The sequence below is a fragment of the Anguilla anguilla genome, chromosome 1 (genome assembly GCF_013347855.1).
Source record: "Anguilla anguilla isolate fAngAng1 chromosome 1, fAngAng1.pri, whole genome shotgun sequence".
Lineage (NCBI taxonomy): Eukaryota > Metazoa > Chordata > Actinopteri > Anguilliformes > Anguillidae > Anguilla > Anguilla anguilla.
Window position 1 is genome coordinate 51,293,267 of NC_049201.1, and position 21,919 is coordinate 51,315,185.

At 38.7% G+C, this 21,919-nt stretch overlaps 1 long non-coding RNA gene across 1 annotated transcript; it reads left to right on the forward strand.

Moving 5' to 3' along the window:
- The first annotated feature begins 546 nt into the window (after positions 1-546).
- Positions 547-20,697, forward strand: LOC118209566. The gene is made up of 3 exons (XR_004761732.1): positions 547-2,256; positions 12,865-12,941; positions 17,763-20,697. It is a non-coding gene; the product is annotated as an uncharacterized LOC118209566 (long non-coding RNA).
- Positions 20,698-21,919: the final 1,222 nt, after the last annotated feature.

Below are 21,919 nucleotides of genomic sequence, written 5' to 3' on the forward strand. Positions count from 1 at the left end.
AAGTGACGTGCTCTCCCAATTTCAAAACTGTCTACTCAGTTATGAAGGAAAGCGATCCTATAAAACAAAACCTTTCGCAAAATGTGCCGTCGTGTTTCTTTTTCTCTAGAGTGTTTCTCTTTGATTTTCCCTTTTAACAGAATGATTTTGACCCAAAGAATTATACCTTGGTCAATAATGATAAGGGTAGATAAATTATATACGCCACTTTTTAAGTGATATATAGGGGAAAATAATCAATTAAAAAAAGGCACTGCGTTGGAATTGGCTCATCAGCAAAACACAACGTCTGCCATGTAAACTTCGTCGTGAATAATGTAGACCTGCATTTCCCCCTGCAACCTTTACCCAGAAAACGCTCAATGCTTTATATGAGCTATGAGCAAACATATATATATATATATATATATATATATATATATAATATATAAATACAGCAAAATATGTAGCCTATATATTGGTGTGTGTGTGTGCGCGCGCGCGCGCGTGTGTGGGTGACTGTATGTGTGTGTTTTCCCTGTCAAAGGCTCTCTTTGATCCGTTTGTCTTATTTTATGTAGGCCTATGTTACGTTTTCTGTTAGCCACACATTATATTTGCTTGCTTTAAGACCTGTTTCATAAAACTACCATTCTACATTACATTAGCTAGATATGGCAATTATACATTCTTAATTATATTTATATGTAGGCTGAATGCACAGATCTGTGTTTATTTTCTTAATTGGGCTATTTATTCCAAGAGTTTGCCAGTTTCATGTTTGATCTTTTGTTAAAGTCACTTTTACCCGCCTGCGTGTCACATAAAATACTGTGGATATATTTGCTGGCGTGTCTTGTATCCATATTCCTCTAGCTGTACTTGTACCACGAGGAACAGATTCTCTGACACGAAGGTCGTCCTTTGGGCAAACTTTTTTCACTCATCCTTACAGCTAGAAGTTATGTCCAAAAGGGTGTTATTATCTGGTATTAATAGATTCAGCCCAGCGAAGACAAAATCAGCTATTGATAATTGCAAGAAGTATACAGCAGCTACTGTATCGATCGGCTTGTCCTCTACTCCCCTGGTATATAGAGATAAGAAGACAGACTCTTTAGTGCAATATAATTTCTTTTGACCTATCTGCTTGCTACAGACTTATGATGAATAGCCAGACCGGCTAAAGTCCTTTATCACGAAACGTACCCCTTGATATAATATTGATTCTTTATAACTAGCTCGGCACACAAAAATCAAACTGTCCACTTGGCCATCATCATCATCAATATCATCACAAAAGCGCTGAAATAAGGATCTGCTCCGGATTCCAAAGGGCCTCCTCACCATCTCCTCGCTGATCTTTGCTTTACGGATGATCATGAAAAGAAACCAGAGAGGAAAATACGTGTTATAGAAACTAATAAATAAGCCACAATTTGTTTTCTTAAAAACACACCGTTTTGGGTGTCAGCGCCAAGAAAAACTCTTATCTGCATACTGCGGATTTGCAAAGGACAGATTATTAATTGGTTCTCTCTGGCAAGCATTAATTGCACACAAACGCCTCCTTATCCAAAACTATTGTTGGAGTATAGCCTTCCATCCGTTTGAAGCAGGTAGGTAGGCTACAGTAGCCTATAGGCTTCGCAGTTTTGGTCAGCCGAAATGACAAGTTAAACCCTCGCCTTGTCGACACGACATGAAATCATAATCGTTATCATCATCATTGTACGTTACAGGCTACGCAAATAACCAGAATTGGAACGTAATTAACTTTTAAATCGCATCTCTTCTCATACAATGACTAATTAAAAGCATTCATTCCAAATGAAATATTTTAACAATGTAAAATAGGCATCCTGAGGAAAGTTCGAAAAATATAAGCTCATAGACGTATACAGGGACCGGAAAATAGTATCCCCAATGTGGTGATATTTAATGGCCTATTTACTTCGCTATAGTATCCTAGGTTATTTTAAAGAACGCGTTTACTGCAGTCCATATTAACCGGGTTCTCCTGAGAAAGGGGAGGGTGTGTGCGGAGTGGAGGGAGGGAGCGCGACAAGAAACACACAAACAACCTCGTAGGCTTTTAGCACAATTTGGATATGGGTATCTGAGTGAGGTTTACACTGTGTCTTTCTGCCGTATTAATAAGTACAACTGCGATAGGCAGGTTACTTTTCCGAACTTATTTCCCCCCGAGAAGCGTGCAGTTACTTATTCTAGAAAGGATTCTTTGGAGGCCAGCACCGTGACGACAGGACTCCCAAGGTAGAGTGATGCGTATAGTCGCGTGGCACTGAGAAAACAGCTTTAAACAAAGTGTTGGTTAGATACGGATACCGACAAATTAATTCTGCTTTAGATAAAAGGACATTAGCAATCCGGAGTAGTTGTTGAATTGAACTGTTAGGCTATTTAAGAACGCCTTGCAATATCCATGTATTAATGTAAATCGGCCTGGATGATGTGGTAGAGTTTACATCTAATGCTTGTTTACATTATCCCCCAGTTCCGTTTCAAAGCTAGGTCAGCGCAGATAAAGCGCGATGATGCATTTTCCTAGTAGTGGGCGGAGGGTTAACAGAAGGGAGGTTACTTGGTGTCATTTCGGTTAAGATTTCTTAGGTTTATTATTTATCGAGATTGGCCTGTTAATATTTGTGATAAATCTATCATGTATATTCCGGGTAACATTCGTACCATTTTTTGATTTATAATCAAATTAGGCTTTATTTATATTGTTGCTCGTGTGTTAAAATGACCGCAGACAGACTACCGCAACGGCTATGGAAACGCAGTCGTATAGGGAATAGTTGTACATTTTGCACTGCTGTTGATGTTGTCCCGCTGCCGCCGCTGGTGTTTGAATAGTGCATAACTACACCGTGACATCATGCGTTACTTCTGCCGTATCCCGGAAACCTGTTCTTTCTTTACCCCTGAACCTGCAAGATATGACAGTACATACACTGGTAGCACTGTTATAATACGCTAATCCATGCAAACAAATCTCTGGTCAGCTTTAAACATTAGGAATCGAATGTCTCAATGACAGCCTACACAGTGTTTCTAGCTCGAATGGCATGCTGAACCGGAAACGTGATATGTTTTCCTGAGTCTAATGCAGTGTAAAGTAGTATTTTTAATCCTCCCTGAATAGTGGTACATTATTTTACATTGTTTAATCCTGAAAGTGGCAACAGATTGTAATGCTTGTACATGTAAGTACTGTATTTTCAATTAGGCAGGCCTGCATTCCGAGTATAGGGTAGGCCTACACATTTTAATTTGGCATAGAACAACCAATGTTAATTTTTCAGTGAATTGCTGTTAAGCTAGTCTATCAATTGCCATATTTTAAATGAAACAGACAAAACCTGACCTCAGCATCTATTTTGTGTCCTAGTGTAAGCAGTTTAATTTAAACTGGTACGCAGGTATTGCTTGTACCAATAGTAGAAAAGTAACAATTAGCCCTCACCACAAATTAACCACACAGTGAATGGCCCTGGGATCATTTGCATAACATGGCTCATTTTTGTTGAAATATGGAATAAACAGATTATGATAAATTATCGGATTTATGCATTGTTTTGAATAGATCATATTCAGTAGGTGTTAGCTGATCCAAATGTGAAAGCACCCTTCATCCAAGGATTCTAGGCATACACTTGGCAAACACATTCACGTGCACACACACACACACACACACCTGTGGGATGAGTTATTAATGAAACAAAAAAATTCCCATGCATAGTAAACTTAGCTTGCAATATCAAGCAGTCCCTGGTCATGTAAGACAACAATCCCCTCTGACCTGTTCGCTTAAAGGGGCCACCTGAGCTGATACTTTGATACTGACAGTAAAAAAATGAAAGCTTTGCTGTCTTTGTGGGCTTGGGGCTACACATGCTGTGACTGTATACGTTTAATGTTCCTGGATCTCAGTACCCAACTTCGCTGGCTGCTAACAATGATGGGAGCTCACACCTGTTGCCAAGCAGGGTAATATACCTTTGCATGTATAAGTAATGAGTATTGTATGACTCAAGTAAGTGGCAACTGCCTGTGAAGAGCAGTATCTGCTCTAAATCTAAAAAGGGAAAATGAAACAGTGGACAACTTTTTTTTACCACTTTAAAGAAGATGCAAATGGTCACAGTAAAGCCAATAACTCATTGAATTTTGGAATTTGGAGTGGATTTTCTCTGAAGTTAAATTGTTAGTAAAATGGCTTGCACAGCCACAGCTTCACAATGGATTGCATTATATGGATTAAACATAGCTTGACAAATTGATCAGACAAATGTAACCCTACAATTTAACCGAAGTAGAAGGAAAATAATTTGAAAATATAACGCAAGTCTGTTTTACCATTTTGTGAGACAATTTGTGGCCAGGTTTACTAAAAATAAACAGATCTGATTTAGAGACAGCATGGTGACTAGATGGTTGGCAATAAAAAGCATAGTGTGGGTACTTCAGGCTAAGGCACATAAGCCATTGTTTATGTAACTGTCGCGCGCTAGCAAATTTAAGCATATGTTCCCATGTTTTCTTTACTTTGACAAAATACACAAGTTTGTTGATCGCAGAAATTAAATAAATGTGTTTAGTCAGAAATGGTTGTATTCATTACTTCATTACTTAGCTGGTCGGCCTCAACCTACAGTCACTGCAATGTATTTCACATTAGGGGCCTCATGTTTAAGTTGGACATATAAGCAAGAGTCAATAATAATTTCAATGACAAATTATACACTGAGTGATACTTGCTGCCATTTTTTCAAAGTTAATGGGAAAGTGCAATAGGATTAGCTTGAATGTGGGCCAGAGTTAAGGACAAAGGACACTGCAGTTAGACTGAACGGAGGCCTGTTTGTGAAACAGGCCCTGATATGAGAGTGTAGATGAGTTGGGAGAGTGCAGTGGAGGTTTATTGCACCTATGCTCAGGCTTGGTGGCAGGTCCATCATAGCGTAAGCCTTGCTCTGTCTCTTCGGGGACAGGAAACATTCTCTTGATTGAAGGAAACTTAACTACAGCCAAGTACAGAGGCAAGGAACTGATGGAAATGCCGAGCAATTTCGGGCCTTTTCACAACTACTGTAGTTTCCCATTTTAGAACAGTAACAGCATTAGACACACTGGCACTTTGGTATAAGTTTTGAAAGGGATGTAAGCAGTGGACAGAGCACTGCAATCACTGTGGGAATTTTCCCACTCAAGTTTTTCAGATGGGCGCAAGTTTTTTAATTGATCTGTTTTAACAATAAGAAGACCGAGGTGCCTAGGTGTAGACTGGTGAATCAGTGCTGATTGTATACACTTTTGTGAATTTCAGAGAGAAACCATAAAAATGTCCCTGAATTTGGAAATAAAAACCAAAGTAACCCCTTGGAACAGAAAACCAAATCTAAGGCTACTAATTTTCCATTGGAATATGCGTGCAGATATTTTTACCCTTTGTGTTTTCATAGGAAAAAAATGTATATATATATATATATATATATATATATATATATAAATTCTTAATTGTCTTGATTCGTATATGATGCTGTAATGTTCACATTCCTTATCAGGGGGAACTCACACTAATTAGATATACTGAACTCCACTTTGTAGTAAAGAGGAGGGTTTTGTCATGTGTCTCAGCTTAAGTCATGCTTTTTAAAAAGGCAGTGGCACAGCGATTCTTGAAGCTGTTATCATGAATAATTTCCAGTAACATCAGAAGATTGTCAAGGACAGAATGCAAACAACATAAATCATGGGAAAGACCCCTGGCTTGGGCATGTTTGAAAGAGCTTTATGGTCGCTTTCATTTTTGACAGTTATACAGGTTTCATTTTTGACAGGTTAACAGTTATACAGAGAAAGAGAAAGAGAGAGAGAGCGAGAGAGCGAGAGCAAAAGAAACACTGAATGAGAAAAGTGAGAGATGAAGACTGTACGTGTGCTCTTATATTCACTTTTGCTCACAAGTGTGTGTGTGTGCGCGTGTGTGTATACAGTATATGCATGTACAGGCATGAGCAATTGTGCGTGAGTGTGTGTTGCGTGTGTGTGTGTGCATGCATGTACATGTGCACACACATCTCTGTTGAGAGCAATTTAGATGACACAGACAGACAACGATCTTCACACTTCTCTCCCTGTGTACAGTGGGAGTAGTCGCTGAGACTGATGCCGGGCAAAGGGCCGCTGAATATGAAATAATGCCGCAAGGCTTGCCGGCAGGAAATTAGGAGTGACACATGGGAGATAAAGGGGGCGCAGCCAGCACTACAATCTGTGCTGGAGATTTAGAGTGATAGCCATGCCACGTGGGTTCTTCATCCACTCTGCCACACAAGTACCGCCGGCCAGGACCGGCCAAATAATTTATCTGAAAAAAGCGACTTTTGTACAGTGAGGAAGAGCGGCGTCCCAAGGCCTTGACAGCCATGCTAGATAGGTATGAATAAAAGAAGTAGATGGGGGTTTGTGATGCAGTCAAAGGCCCATAGAGGAACGGGCACTCAGCACGAGTAGCAGAGGCAGAGTGGAGATGGCTAAGGTTAGAGGTGACTATGCAAAGTCATGGATATGTTAAAGGATCACAAAGTGGAAAATATGCAGGGCCGTCTCTAGCCTTTGTTCTGCCCTAGGTGAGGTAGGGGTGGAGGGGATGGGGGGAGGCCGAATATAAGTCACAATTACTGACCGGGGGTCAGAGAGTGTGAGGCAGGGAGGATAACAAGCGATGGTGGATCAGTGTTTCCAGAGTCCCACCCAAATATATACCGTGAGCTCTATAACATTTGGGATGAAGACATATATTTTTTCTTGATTTTGGTCTGTACTACCATTTTTGATTTGTAATCAATTAATTCACAGGTGGTTAAGTGGGTGTTCTCAGCTTTTAGTAAAGGGTAATTTCATACAGTTCATACATGTTTCACCATGTAGAAATTACATAACTTTTTATACATAGTCTCCCCATTTCAGCACACCATAATGTTTGAAGCAAATATTCACAAGTGTTTCTGATTAGTCAGGTGCGGTCAATTGCTTTCTTAGTGCAGGTATAAGAGAGCTCTCCATATCTAATCTTGATTCTAGGTTTTTGATTGTGTTTGGAGTCTGTTATTGGTGTTTGTCAACCATGAGACCAGTTGGGCCAATGAAAGTCAAGGAAGATAGCAAACTTTATAACTGTTTGGCTAACGTTGTTTAGCCGCAGCCAATTAGCTGCGGTTATTTGTGAGCTAATTTATGTTGCTCAATGTTTTGTAGATGAAACTGAAGCTACAATTGAGCTAGGCCTCGTCACATGATGAAGCTGTGATGCTATTATGGTCGTCATTTGACCTTGTTATAATTGTCATCGGTTTGTTCTTAACCAATCAGAGATCAGTGCACCTAGTTAACGCAATCACATTAGTAATTTTTGATAATGTTTTTTCTCTACAGTTCAGTCTTCAGAAATTTTTGATCCCCGAAAAATGTAAACTGTTATTGCCTGCTTCTGTTGATAATCATAGTGTGAGCCTTTGGTGGAGTGAGTTTGATAAATTTGTACAACACTCAAATGACATACATGGCAGAGCTCTTCACTAATACTATTTCCAGGCCATGGCAGCCATCTTGCAGTTGTGTCATTTGCAGAAGTTCCTGATTGAATAGGGTTGAATGGAACCATGTGACCATGTTTCCTTTCTAGTTCTTATACAGTTCTGTAGATTTCTAAGGCAATAATGTGAATATTTTCACATCCTGATTCTGAACTGTAATGACCCAAAGTACCTGGATTACTGCGCCGATGCACACTTTACCGTACCTATACACAAATGTAATGTATGGCTGTCAACCAATCAGAATTGTCAGTCATTACACAACGGTTTGGCTGAATACTCCAGTTGGTCCAAGGGTGTGAATTAATTTTCAATAACGGGACACCTCGGCCTTTTAACCGTTCTAAAATGAATGCACAACAAAATTCAACAATGTACAGCAATGTCATTTTTTCGATTTTCAATTAATAATGTTACATCCACTCCCCTTTTCAATGTCCAATTTCACAATGAAAGGCAAAGTTGAATCACAATTGTTGGTACAGTAGCTTATAGCTTGATTTAGGGTTGCCAACCATCTTTAAATCATGAGTACAGGACGCATTTTCACAATTTTAACAATTACATTTTTAAAGTTTAACCGCTGTTTTGAATATAATTCAATAGCTAGCTAGCTGGGATAACAAGCATGCCGTGAGACCATTTTGTCCTAAAACCTGGCTGAATTTTAATATTGGTTTGGTAACGAACGATGGCTAAACTATCATAAAGCTAACTTGCGTGCTAACCCGGTTTCAGAGGATCTAGAAAGACGCTATGTTTACGCTGTGTGACCACACCATTTTAAAAACAAGACAGAGCCAGAGAGATATATTTGATTGAGGTGTGTTCCCATGCAATTTTTTAAAATACTGTAATGACAAAAATAACCAAAATTGTTGCTAATTTTATGGTATACATATGAAAAGAAACTATTTTTTCTTGATAAATTCATTGTTTTCATAGAATTTATGACCAGAGGTTTTTACTTAACAGCAGTTTAGCAAACTGTTAACTGGCCACCAACTAGTGGTTTGCATCTTGCAGTGTAGCTTCTGTAGTTTTGTTCTTGAAGTCTCCTGTGGATGTTAGTCACTGACATATCCACGCCTGCCGCCTGAAGAGTGTTTCTGATCTCTCAGACTGGTGTTTTCTCATTATGACGACAATTCTTCTGTCATCAACCTTAGAGGTCTTTCTTGGCCTACCAGGCCCTATACAATTACTGAGCTCACCAGTGCTCTCTTTCTTCTTAATGATTTTCCCAACAGTTGATTTTGGTTAGCCAAAGGTTTGGCCTATGTCTCTGACTATTTTTTTCCCTTATTTCTTTCAGTGGCACAACTCTGGTCCTCATGTTGACTAACGCCAATAACAGATTCCGAAGGCAATCAAAAGCCTAGAATCATGACTAGATACTGAAAACTCTCTTATACCTGCAATAAGGATGCAGTTGAACACACCTGGCTAATCATAAACACTTGTGAAGCTATTTGTCCCCAACAATACCGTGCTCTGATATGGGGGGGCTATGTATAGAAAGTTTTGTAATTTCTACATGAAACCAGGTTGTATAAAATCCTTTAATAAAGTCTGAGAATCTGCACTTTAACCACGTTTGTTTGATTACAAATCTAAAATTGTGGAGTACAGAGCCAAATCAAGAAAAAATATGTCTTTGCTCCGAATGTTATGGAGCTCACTGTATTGATCTTATAGTAGCAATCCAACGCATTGTATGTATGATCAAAAAAAAAAAAAAAAAAAACCGTGCCTACTTTTTTTCAAAATTGGGCAGGTCAGAGGTGCTGATTTGGCAGGCTGACTGTGTTCAAATGTGGCAACACTTCATGTGAGGCAGGGTGGATAACCAGCAATCGTGGAGACTGGGGGATTTTACCAACTATCATTAATGCAACACATTTCATTTTCTCATTTTCTTCTTTTTGTTTGAAAGATTCTTAGCACCCCCTCATACAAGTGACACGCTCTATTGCCTATGCCGTGATCTGGCCCTGAAAATATGTTTATAATATCATAATGAAAATGTTGTCAAAATAAAAATTGTCAGAAAAAAATATGTCATCTTTCCTTTAACAGTGCTTATTTAAAATTATTATTATTATTATTATTATTATTATTATTATTATTGTTGTTGTTGTTGTTGTTGTTGTATAAAAATAACGAGAATAATAATGATTTAAAAAACTCAGTTTCTTAATAAATAAATACCAGCATATATAGTGATTTTGCCAGACATTTGAGAATGAAAGGTAGTGATTTGTTTTGACTCATAGTAATGTATGTACGCACATGCATTAACACAGAGAAGAAGAAATGCACATGTACAAACCCATACACCCAGAAAATAGAAAGAGGGAAACACAAAAACACACACAAGAACCTGGGAGGCAAAATATTCACCTGGAAGTCTCTAGAATTTAAGGCCAACCCAATGAACACACTGTGATACTTAAACAGACTGTAGTACATAAATAGAGCAGCAGGGTTTGGCAGCTTGCTGTAATAGTTGGGGTGCTGCAACATCATTTCTCCCTCTACTGGCATGGATAGAAAAGTCTAAACCAGGGTGACGAATCTACACGCCAGATTCAATCTAACAGCAGTGCCCTTTGTCCTAATTTTTATCACTTGCTTGCCAACTTAACTTTTTGGTTAACTTCAGCAACTGCCAATCTGAGCACCTTGTGTAAGGGCTGAAAAATATTAACACACCTAATTTCATTGTTCAAATCCACAGACTCAGTATTTTGCAGTTAGATTGAATATGCCCTTTTGAATCAATGGGATTTCTTGTGTGTGTTGGCATTGAGAAGGCAAACACTCTATGTGCAGGGCCTGCTCTGTGTGTGTGATATTACCTCAGAACACAAACACTTCACATCAGCTATGACAGCTAGGGCAGTGAATTAAACCAGTGACCATAAAAAGATTGGAATGACATTTTGTGGCTATTCACTCCTAAACAATATTTTCCGCTGACAGTTTGCCTTTGGATTTCATCTTCTGTATTTGGTGAGATATATATATATATATATATATATATATATATATATATTATTGAAAGCAGCTAACATGAGTACATTTTCATTTATTTGCAGGTGTATCGCTCAGGGAATGTTGTTTTACCGTTCACCAGAAATATGTTGATTGTCAGTGAGGTGCTTGTTTTCAGACACATTTACAAACATAGCACTTCAAAACGAAAGCACAGCAATATCATACAAAGCCAGTCTTTTCACCTTCATGAGCATGTACTAACAAAACAGTGGCGCATAATTAGGTAATTAGAGTTGCTCAGTCTGAGATAGCAGCCTTAAGTGACCGCCACTGCTTGTAAGAAGTCAAAGTGTTTGGGGGGAGGGCCAGTACTTTCAGGGCCAGTGATATGTGTGCCACATTGTGCTGTTCAATAGAGCCCTCTGAATTTTTAAACAGCATCGGTTACCTCCGACAGTCTTTGTTGTGGCACCATTTGCCTTGCCTAATCCCGGTAAGTGCATTTCACATCACAGCCATGTCCAATAGACATTCAGATACTTTTACCGAGCATTTCCTGTTGGTGCAGAGCATATAACTTTAACAGTTATTGTTAAGGATTTGACCAAAAAGCATATTAGAAAGGGGGTGGGAAACAGTCTATTTAGGCAGAGCTGCTTTAGACGAACAGAATATTACAATAAATTCCTTGTAATATCTTGTGTGTCTGTTTTAGTGGAGTAACCTTGGCATGTTACATAATGAATAAGCCTTTGTCAATTTCATTTATTAAGGGAGGAAATGCATGATATTGACACTCCTTGTAATTGCATCCCTTTCATTTAATCTTATCAAGCTTCAGTCATATCATATTACTCTTAAACCAGGCAGTTTTAATGCAAACAAATTCACAGTTGCTGACCAAAGGCTATTGAAAATAGCATATGCTTTCAGAATTGAAAGGTTACACTCTGAAAGTATGCAAAGGGTGTATAATATATATTTAAAGCGATTAAAATCATTTTACGTAGAAACATGGCTGTTGCATTGTTCATTTGGATTTTATAAGGCAAATATATAAATCAATAGTTATTCAATCTGCTCAGACTGAGAACAAAATAATTAAGATTTAGAATGCTTTTGTGATGTAAATTTGTGCAAATAAATTTTAAATGTGACCAAATCCATGCCTACACCATGAAATCTTTCCCTGCACCCCTCCAAAAAAAAAAGCATGGCTATTTACATGAGAAAGAAACACTGAAATTAATGAAATCAGAGGCACATGAATCAACAAACTTTAAAATTCTTAAATATTTCCCGATCTCCTCTGGATGAAAGATGACTGGGTTTTTTTTGTTTTTTTTTGCATGAGGAGTTTTTTCTTCTCATTCCTCAACTTGAAGTGATGGCTGGCTGTGGTCCTCCTGATCATGCCTGTGGAGCACACTCCCAGTACATTATTAGTGGGGCCTTGTTCTGACAGCACTTCACTTTGCCTGGATTTAATCCTTAGCGACATCCTTAAATTGGACCCAGGGTGCTCATATTTGAAAATAAAATCTGGGGAAAAACATTTGTTTGGACATGCGGGGCATTTCAAAACCAGCCTCATGAGGATCGTAGGCTTGTTGTGTGTCCCCGACTAAATACCTTCCCCGGTGGCAGGGAGGTTCATTGTTGAATGTTTTTGTGACTTTTTCATGACCTTTTTTAATCAGAATACACCCCTATGTGCCCTTAAGGCAGAATGGAAAGGGCCCTAGTTATGCCCCCTAAAGAGCACCAAAGAGGCACTTGTTCTGTGCAGTGCAGGCATCCAGCAGTGGATAATCCTGTGTCCCTGAAGTGGCTGTGGTGGTCACACAGTGTGTGTGCCTGAAAATTTTTAAGACAGAATGTGAAGTCGGCACTATGCTGTCCTGCGTGTGGATAACAATTTATGGGCTTCCTCTTGCCAAGAGTCTGATGTAATAACTTATAGTAATTATTACTGCCACGGTCATTTAATTTCAGTGGTTGTCCATAGTTTCTCTGCATGTGTACTACATATAAGGACATGGACTCTCTCACTCCATTCCCTAAAGCAAATCATCTTAGATTTTAATTATAAACGCACTGTTTAACATATGTATGTGCTGCATATTTATTTAATGCATGTGTATTTTATCAACATGAACATACCAGCAACTGTATTTGGTGAAAAAAAAAAAAAAAAAAAAACATGCAACACAGTATTTTTGTTTGTGTGGAGCCTTGTATGTTATATGTATTTTTACAGGGTTCCTGTTTGTTTGTTTCATTTGTATTTGGACTGATGCCATTCGCTGGAGGATGAACACCCATTTTGTGGAAAAGGTAATTGTTACACAGTACTGTCTGATTGCCGGGATCTTTCAATGAGAACTGCCCTAGCCCCTGCGCAGCCGACAGCCTGATTACAAATCATGTTATTGATTTGATGAATGTAAGATGTTTGCTAATAACTGCTCTCTCATACCATCTGTTAATCTCTGTTGTGATTAAGGAGGTAATCCTAATACCTATTATTCCTAATGACAAGGACGGGATCTTTTGCTTATACGAGCTTAGCGCATTAGGCTTCGGCGGCTGCCGGGAAGTGCAGCGGGAGAAGATATCGGCCATCGCGGCCACAATTGAGAAATCGTCCCACCTCTGCGGCACAACAAACGTGATACAAAAAGAATTACACCCTCACTAAAGTCCATTACCTCGTATAATCACACAAAATGATTTTTCTTAAATATGATAATAAATCACAGCGCGGATCGATGCCGCGCAGACCAACTGCTATGGCCTGATAACGCATTAATCAATATTTAGTATTTAGATTTTAATTAATACTTGCTGGAGCGGGAGCCCTTTAAGAGAGAAATATTATCGCATACGAAAAAGAAGAAGAAGAAGAAGAAGAAGAAAAAGGAAAAGGATGGTTAGCATGCAAAAATTGTTCCTCATATCTGTCATTGATCAGTCAGCTAGGATGCTGATTAAGAACCTGGGAGTTTTCAGAGGAGGGTAGGGCTAGACAGACTCTGTGTGTGTGTGTGTGTGTGTGTGTGTCCACAAGCGCATATCCTGTAGTCCTATCTATCCCAGTCTCTGCAAAGCATGCTGGGTAAAGGGAGAAACTGGTGAGGTGCACAGTAGTCTGCACACCACAGTCCAGGGCTACTGGCTCCTGGTCTCACAAGAACTTGAAGACATAGTTCTACTAGCCTGCTTTATTATTTAATCCCTCTGCCTTGAGGAGAGCAAATTAACACCCAGCTGTAGGTTTTAAATGACATTTTTAGACGCCTATCCATGCATTTCAAAATCCCAGACACACACACACACTCACATATGCACACACACACACACACACACACAGTTTAAAAATTCCACTTGCACAATAGAATATAGCAAAATAGCATGATATTATAGTGAAAATATTTTTTATAGAAATTACCATTTTAGCACCACATATTGCTTCCTATCTGTGTCCTGCAGAATAATTCATAGTCGATAAAAAGTTTTAATTAGCTTTGCCACATTAAATCACCTGTCATTTTTAAAAAAACATTTTTTAAAAACTAATCTTCAGTGTACAGTGTGTGTCAGTAAGTTAATTTCTCCCTTCCCTTTCTATAACACATCAGATAAACAGTTTCTTAGTGATGCCTTCAGTTATTGGAACTGAAGTGTGCTACTTGCATACTTAAAAGTAGGTGCATAATCATTTATTGAGGGTTTAACTGCTTAAACATATGGCAACCAATTGAGTGACATTTGGAGTCACAATCCTTTTGCTTGATTAAGAGATTTAAAAAAAATAGGAATCAAATTATGGGAAAATGAACATGTAATTATAAGGATTTTTCCACAAATAAACTGGAGGAGATCATGAGAGAAATGGTTGTGTCAATGTTTATTTCATATGATTGTGTTTTATTCTTAAGGGTGTGAGCCATTTACCAATCAAGTTTTTTATTTTAAAAATTGCTTTCATTCTGCACAGTATCAAATTTTTAGATAAACACTGACATTTATACATTTCTTTGGGTGGTGTAGACCAACACTTTTTTTTTTCTAAAATAGCTTGGCTCATGTTTTGCAGTCACACTGCATTTACACTGGAATTGTACTGTTTTACCTGACTAGTAGCATGCATGTAGTTGTAAACTGCACTCTATATTTCTTATGCTATTTAACAGATTATTATGCCTTGCATGAGAGAACGGAAGGCACATACTCATGTTCATGCACTTCTCATTTTGAACATATCATGAACATTCAAAAAATATTTGTGCATTACTTGCTCATTCATTTTAATATGTATTTGACTCATAATAATGTATAATAATAATCAAATTTTGGTTGAAAACTAGCAGTAAAAAAAAACAAAAGAAAAAACAGATACATATCCATTCATGCCATACCACATGGAAAACAAATTAACCAGCTGACTCATAGCACACTCCGCATTTAACCAAGCTGTCACCATCATAGAGAAAACTATTGATTTGCAGTTAGAATTTTTATGGATCGTATATAGAATGTCATCCCCGGGTGTACTGTGGTGATCAATTAGAACCATTTAAACCATAAAAATATGAAGTGTTTCCCTCCCCTCGCTGCCGTCACACGTGCGGTGGGTGTTCATCTGAGAGCGTGGGTGGAGGGGAAGCGAGAGGGAAAATCAATGGTCAGTTCCGCGGATGAGTTACAGAGCGCGGGCGGGGGCTGCCGCCTCCCCGGCAGGAAGGCACGCGGGCGCTGATCTGCGCTGAGCGCCGCGGCTCCGGGACGCGCCGGGCCGGGCCGCGTCCCCGCCGGGCCTGTCCAAGCGCCTTGGGATCGTCTGCCCGTCTGACCTCTAGCGGGTCGGCCGCACTGTGAGGTCACGGCGGGCCTCGGGTCCGGCGGCGCTCTCTTCCCACCCGCTCCCGTCCCTCAGGCCGAGCCTCGCCGCGCTGCGGACAACTTTCCCGTGATGGGGTGCTGGGGTTCACTCATTTAACCCTCCACACTTATAAAGTGATAAAGCCTTTACTACCAAAAACAACTCTGCAATGTATTACTGGGGGGTCCTTAAAGCAGTGGACAGAGGTTTACATAGGGTCTTATTTTGTCATTGGTACATAAGTACTGCTGTGCGTACAAGACTTGTTTCTCCGTATTTGACTGTAGCTGTTGATAATAGCTTGCATAATGTCCATTTATGCTACTGGAGATTTACTGAAACAATTAATGTTACGTGTCTTGTTCAAAGGAAGAATAGCCAGATCTCTAATCACAACATTAACACCATTCTTGGCTACATTACATGTGCATACTATCATACTTCCCAGCTGTAGATCTGTCCTCTGTTATCATGTTATTAAACTTGAAGATGAATTAAGTGATTGGGACATAGTACAGACAGTGTCATAGAATTCCCCATTGTTTTAGGTGTCACCTGCTTGGAACATGATCCTCATGTACACACATAAATGCAGACATAATGCAAAAGTAACTTCACAATGCACCATTTTTGCAATATAAAAACATCCATCCATCCATTATCTATACCCGCTTATGTTAGCCGGGCTCGCGGGGGGTACTGGAGCCTATCCCAGCGTGCATTTGGCAAGAGGCAGGAATACACCCTGGACAGGTCGCCAATCTCTTGCAGGGCACACACACCATTCACCTACAGACTCATGCCTATGGATAATTTAGATTCTCCAGTTAGCCTACCTGTATCTCTTTGGACTGTGGGAGGAAACCAGAGTATTCGAAGGAAACCCATGTGGACATGGGGAGAACAAACTCCACACAGAAAGGCTCAGGCCGGATTTGAACCCAAGACCTCGCTGTGAGGCTACAGTGCTACTCACTGCACCACTGTGCGCCCCCACATATAAAAACAAGAGACACAGAGAGAGCAATAACAGTACAGTAAAAGTGACAAACTCAAATTGCTAATGGGTCAGGCCACTTGAATGAAAGCCGAGGTTCAGTAACTCATAATTTTAAATAGCAAGTTTGGAAACATTATCATTATTTAATTGCTCTCTTCTCTAGGTTATTGATTGCTGGGAAAGGTTACAACAGCCATGTGACAATAAAGTTGATATAATTGCACAAAGCTATAGAACTTATACTTTTTCCTTCTGTCTTATTTTATTCATTCATTCATACTGCTTATTTGTGTTTTGGTATCAGTCTCTGTGCCAAGGAAGAAATCAAAGAGCTGGGGTCATTAAAAGTCATCAGGAAATGGCTGCTTTTGATAAACAACAGCAATCCTCATGAGCCATCCTCATGGTTTGCCCTGATAAGCTTTAAATAAGTGGCCATAGGTATTTTGTTGACCAGAGACATAGTAAGTAAGAATAGGGACTCTTGTTGAAAAACAGAGCAGGGAATAAAATCTATCCATTATCACACTTAATCCATAACATACATTTTTATTTATTTATTTAGTGGCTACTGACCATGTGATAAAAAGTAAGAACCTGAAATTCTCACCAAACCGAAGTATCTGCTTACATTTGTTATTCAAAGTCAATGGCAAAGCACCATATTAAAGGTTAAAGGGAATGGTCCATCAAGTCACATAATTTCCCACCTTGCCTCACCATGGCAAGAAGACAGTTAAGAGCATGCTGTTCTTATGGTATGTCTGCATGTGTTTGTGAATGTATGCATGTGACATGTACATGTGTAAGTGCATTTGTGTGTGTGCATAGATGTTTATAAATAACCATTTCAAGCTTCTGAATTCCAGAAAAATACAGGACTTCAGACACTTGAACATATAAATAAAGAATTAATGTGGGTTGGATGAGGTGGGGTGGGGGCAGGGACGAAAGGGGGAAAGAAAGAGAAAGAGAGAAAGAATGAAAAAGATAGCAAGTGCATGGAATGACAGGCAGTCCGGAGACAGGGTTGTTAGTTTACGTAGGCTGTGGGCTGAGTCGACTGGAAAATTTTGATCACTTTAATTTACTATATCCAGCGTGCCTGCTCTCTTCGCCCAGTGCCTTTATCAAGCCTGGTGAGCCGGTATTGATTTTTTTATTTTCTGCGCAGGATAAGAAGACAGAGAGTTAGGGGCGAGAGTGAATGGAGAACTTTCCTCAGATTACTGCTATTCTCTAGCTTATTGCATCCTGTCGTTTGTGGTTTCAGATGATGTCCAGTCGACCAGGTCTGCTCCAGGCAATAAACAAGGTGAATAACAATGGAACCAAGATAGGGTGCAAGTCTGAAAGGGTAAAAAAGTGAAGAAAAAAAAAGATTAAAAAGAGATAAACTGTGTAAAATGCAGGTGGAGAAAAAAATAAAAAAGTGTTTTTTTTGTTTTATGTGTAGGATATTTTGTGCATAATAGAAAAACAAACCCGTTTGGATCACATTTGTTAAATGTGGTGTAGTCTCTCTGTCATTGGAGCTGCCATCCTAAAATGTTGCCTACATTTTGTTTTTTTCACTTCTTTTTTCAAGCTTTAATGCAGACCATCGTATTTCTACATTTTCCTGAGGCAGTCAGGCCTTTTAAAGAGATAAACAGAATAGAGCAGGTCACCTATACACAGTGTGCTCGTTGATGCTTTCTGTGTATGTTTCAAGTATCATAGCACATCCTTTCAAAGCCTCATCCACATGCATTTCAAAACAAGGCGAACAGATCATTTAAAACGATGGCTTTGCAAAGCCACCTTGCACGATTATTACAGTTAAATCTCCTTCTATCTCATGTCAGCCATGAAAGGTGATCGAACATGAAAAGACCTGCTTGAAATCAATGCACTGATCAGATATGAAATGCTACTAATGCCCTTCAAACTAAATTTCATATACTGAGACACAAAAAAGAAAAAGAAATCGATAGCAGCGTGCTAAAGTGGAACAAGAAATTAATTGATTAATGATCATTCTTTTTTTTCATTCCCAGCAAAGCTGTTGACTATTGGTAGCTGTACACATCAAGATGATGAGAATATAATAGTGCCTTAAAAAATAACAGACCACAAACAATTAGACAGCTCTATGCTTTTGCATTCATTTCTGTTCCCTTTACAGTACCTGGGCACCATAATTCTTTTTAGTGGTCAAGAAAATGAAAATCCAGAGGTCTGTTTGCGTTTATAAAAGTAATCCATTACAAGTACGAGCCATTTGTACGAGCTTCCTCTTTTATCATGTCAATTTACAGCTTTAATAACCAGGGCCCCTGTTATAAATTTGTCTTACAAATGGAAGAAAAAGGGAAACGCTAATAATGTCCCATCAATGCAAATATCATTTAAACAATGTAGTAAAATAGGCCGCATGTCGGAATGAAATTATTTTAACACCAAGGGCACAAAACACTATTGAACTGCCTTTTTTTCTGCATTTCCTGGAGCTAATGAATTATCACCCCAAACAAAACAGTGCAATTAATTGAGGAAGTAATGAATTTTGCCAGACTGCAAAAGGACTTTGTTTACTAGAATTTGTTTGCTGGTTATCAAGTCCACTTCCTAAATAATTGCCCTGTGTACTTTTCTCGAAAACGTTCATGTATGGACGTGCGTAGCGCATGCACATGCTATTGATAATTGTACAGTTGTGCGACAGTGTGGGAATGTAGTTTGTACACTGACATGTTTGTGCCTATGTTCTGGGATTGTTTTATTAAAATATAAGAGTAATACAGACAAAGCTTATATTTGATTGGGCGCTTATATCTACTGTATATTGAATTTTGGTGTGTGGCACTGAACGTGGACCTTTAGCGCACATAGTGAAATAATAGAATATGTTGCAGGTCCAAGGTGAAGAGCTTTCTGTCAGGCGGAATGTGAGATGAGAAGAGAGTGGATCTTGGCTGGGAGGGGAGGCTAGTGACAGGCTGGTAAAAGGTGTCTTGAAAACGCTAATTAAAATTGAATACCTCTACAAATGCAGTGCAACACACAATTTTCAAGCAATTCATTCGAGTATCTGTATTGGTGTGAATCATGCATTCTAACCGGTTTAATTTTGTTTGTTGTTTTTTTATTTTTCATTATTATCATTTTAAATGTTTTCCCCCTTTCACCTATGTTTTAATGTTTGGTGTCAGCTTTCATTATCAAATGTTTTAGGACTTTGTGTGTGTTTTTTAAACATCTGAAATCCCTATTGAGATGCCCTTGATGTCATCTGCAAAAACTAACCAAACAAATCCTAATAATCTATAATGTGTCTGATTTCTAAAGCATTGCCAAGGCTTCTTTTTATTATAAGATGAAAACATCAGATCCTTATGTTCCTGTAATTCAAATCAGACGCCATTAACATTTCATCCATAATGGATGTCTAAAAAGAGAAATAAGTGAATTTAGTTTCTTATACAACCTGTCTTTATATTGGTTAACTTTTAATGGGTATATTTTTCTTTTCTTTAATAGGAAGGTCGCATCACAGTAGACATATTTACTGTGTAGCACTGTACCTTCGTAAACACTTCTACTGCATTTGCACATTGAATACGATCTTTGTGTAATTTGACATACTTGAACTAAGAAATATTAGTAGTGCTGAGAATGGCAATATACAGTAAGTTGCGCTAACTGTTCTGACAGAGCGTTAAGTTGAGGTGCCCAAATCTTAAGACACAACTCATTTTCTGCAATGACAGTTTGTTTAGACTGCCAAATGAGATCAAATGCTTACTTCTTTGCTTTAAAAATACTGATTTGAATTGTATGATTCTTAATTAAACCAAACATCACTGACTACCAACATAGGCATCCGTTTTTACATTGTATGACATTTATGTATAAGACATGTAATGCTTTGATTGTGGGCCTTAAAGGGTGCCTCAACTGACATATCCTGGGACTTGGAGATTTCTATCAGAGCAGATACTGCTCTCTGGGGATGTTTCTGGAATGTTCTGACCCCTACCTGATTCACACAAAAACTCAATCTCCCAGTGGGCTCCTATTTAAGTCCAAATGCCACACTATCTCAAAGAGTATGCACTTCCGGAAACCAGCATTGCAGTTATCATTTCCACATTTGGACATAAATGTGAAAATGTATGATATGGGGAAAAAGGATATAGCTTCGTTTTTGGTAATGAGCAGTTATGAGTAGCAACATTGGTAAAAGTTTTATTTTTCAGTTTGCACTTCATGGAAAAACTATCTGATGGGCCTAGATCAGTCAATATTAATGGAGCAATTGACCTTTCAAAGAGGCTTTGTCCCCTGTGGTTACTTCTGCTGTCCCTGTCAAGCCTTCTCTTGCAAGCATTTTGAAAGGAAAGTCTCTCTTTGCCGGATTTCCTCTTCTGACACTGTAATGATCCATTTTTTCTTCAGTAAAAGGAAGTGTGCATTGTCTGATGACACAGAACACAAAAACTACATCACTAAAATAGATGTACTGGCTGTCATGCACTAAGCCCTTATATATGATATGTAAGTATGTTTTACTGACGCATATTTATATCAACTGCAATTGCAATTTAACACGATGGAAGGAGTCAGATATCCTGATATCTAGGTCAATGAACATGACAGAACATATCTTAAGAATTAAGTTAAGGAATTTGGAAGATTCAGTGCAACATAAGATGGAATTAATTTGCGGAACTGGCCAGTTGTCTTATCTTCCAAGTGAAATATGATGTCACTCATCAATAGCCACTTTCCTTGCTACAGTACTGCAATATTGTGTCTGGTTACTAAAATTTGTTAATAGTCTTTAACCTTACTCAAATAGCTAGACTAAAGTTAGCCTGTTGGATAACCTAAACACACAATACAGAGACCTTTGTGTATCTCAAAATAGCAAATATAGGATATTTAGCATGTAGAACATGACAGACAAATTATGAAAGTTTAGAACTACCAACCCATCCACGTGCAGTCTGTATGAGTAGGCCGAAATATGGATAACACTTTACTTGAACCCTTCAGCATAAGGCTGACATAACACTGTCATACACATAACATGAAAGCTGTCACAAGGTGACATAATAGATTAGATCAGCTTATGTCAAATGACATAAAACTGTTATACAGTAACATCTATCATAACATTTACTTATAAAAGTGACAGGCAAATTTTATGCGCTACGCCTTCAGCACCTGGTGGTCCTGTTCTGTGAGATTGTGTGGCTTACCGCTTCACTGTTGAAATGTTGTTGGTCCTATATATTTCCATTTTTCAATCGCAGCACTTACAGTTGACTGGGGAATCTCTAGCAGGGCAGACATTTGAGAAACTGACTTGTTGGAAAGGTAGCATCGTACCAAGTTGACTGCTAATATTTGTCAATGGAGATTGCATGGCTGTATGCTTGATTT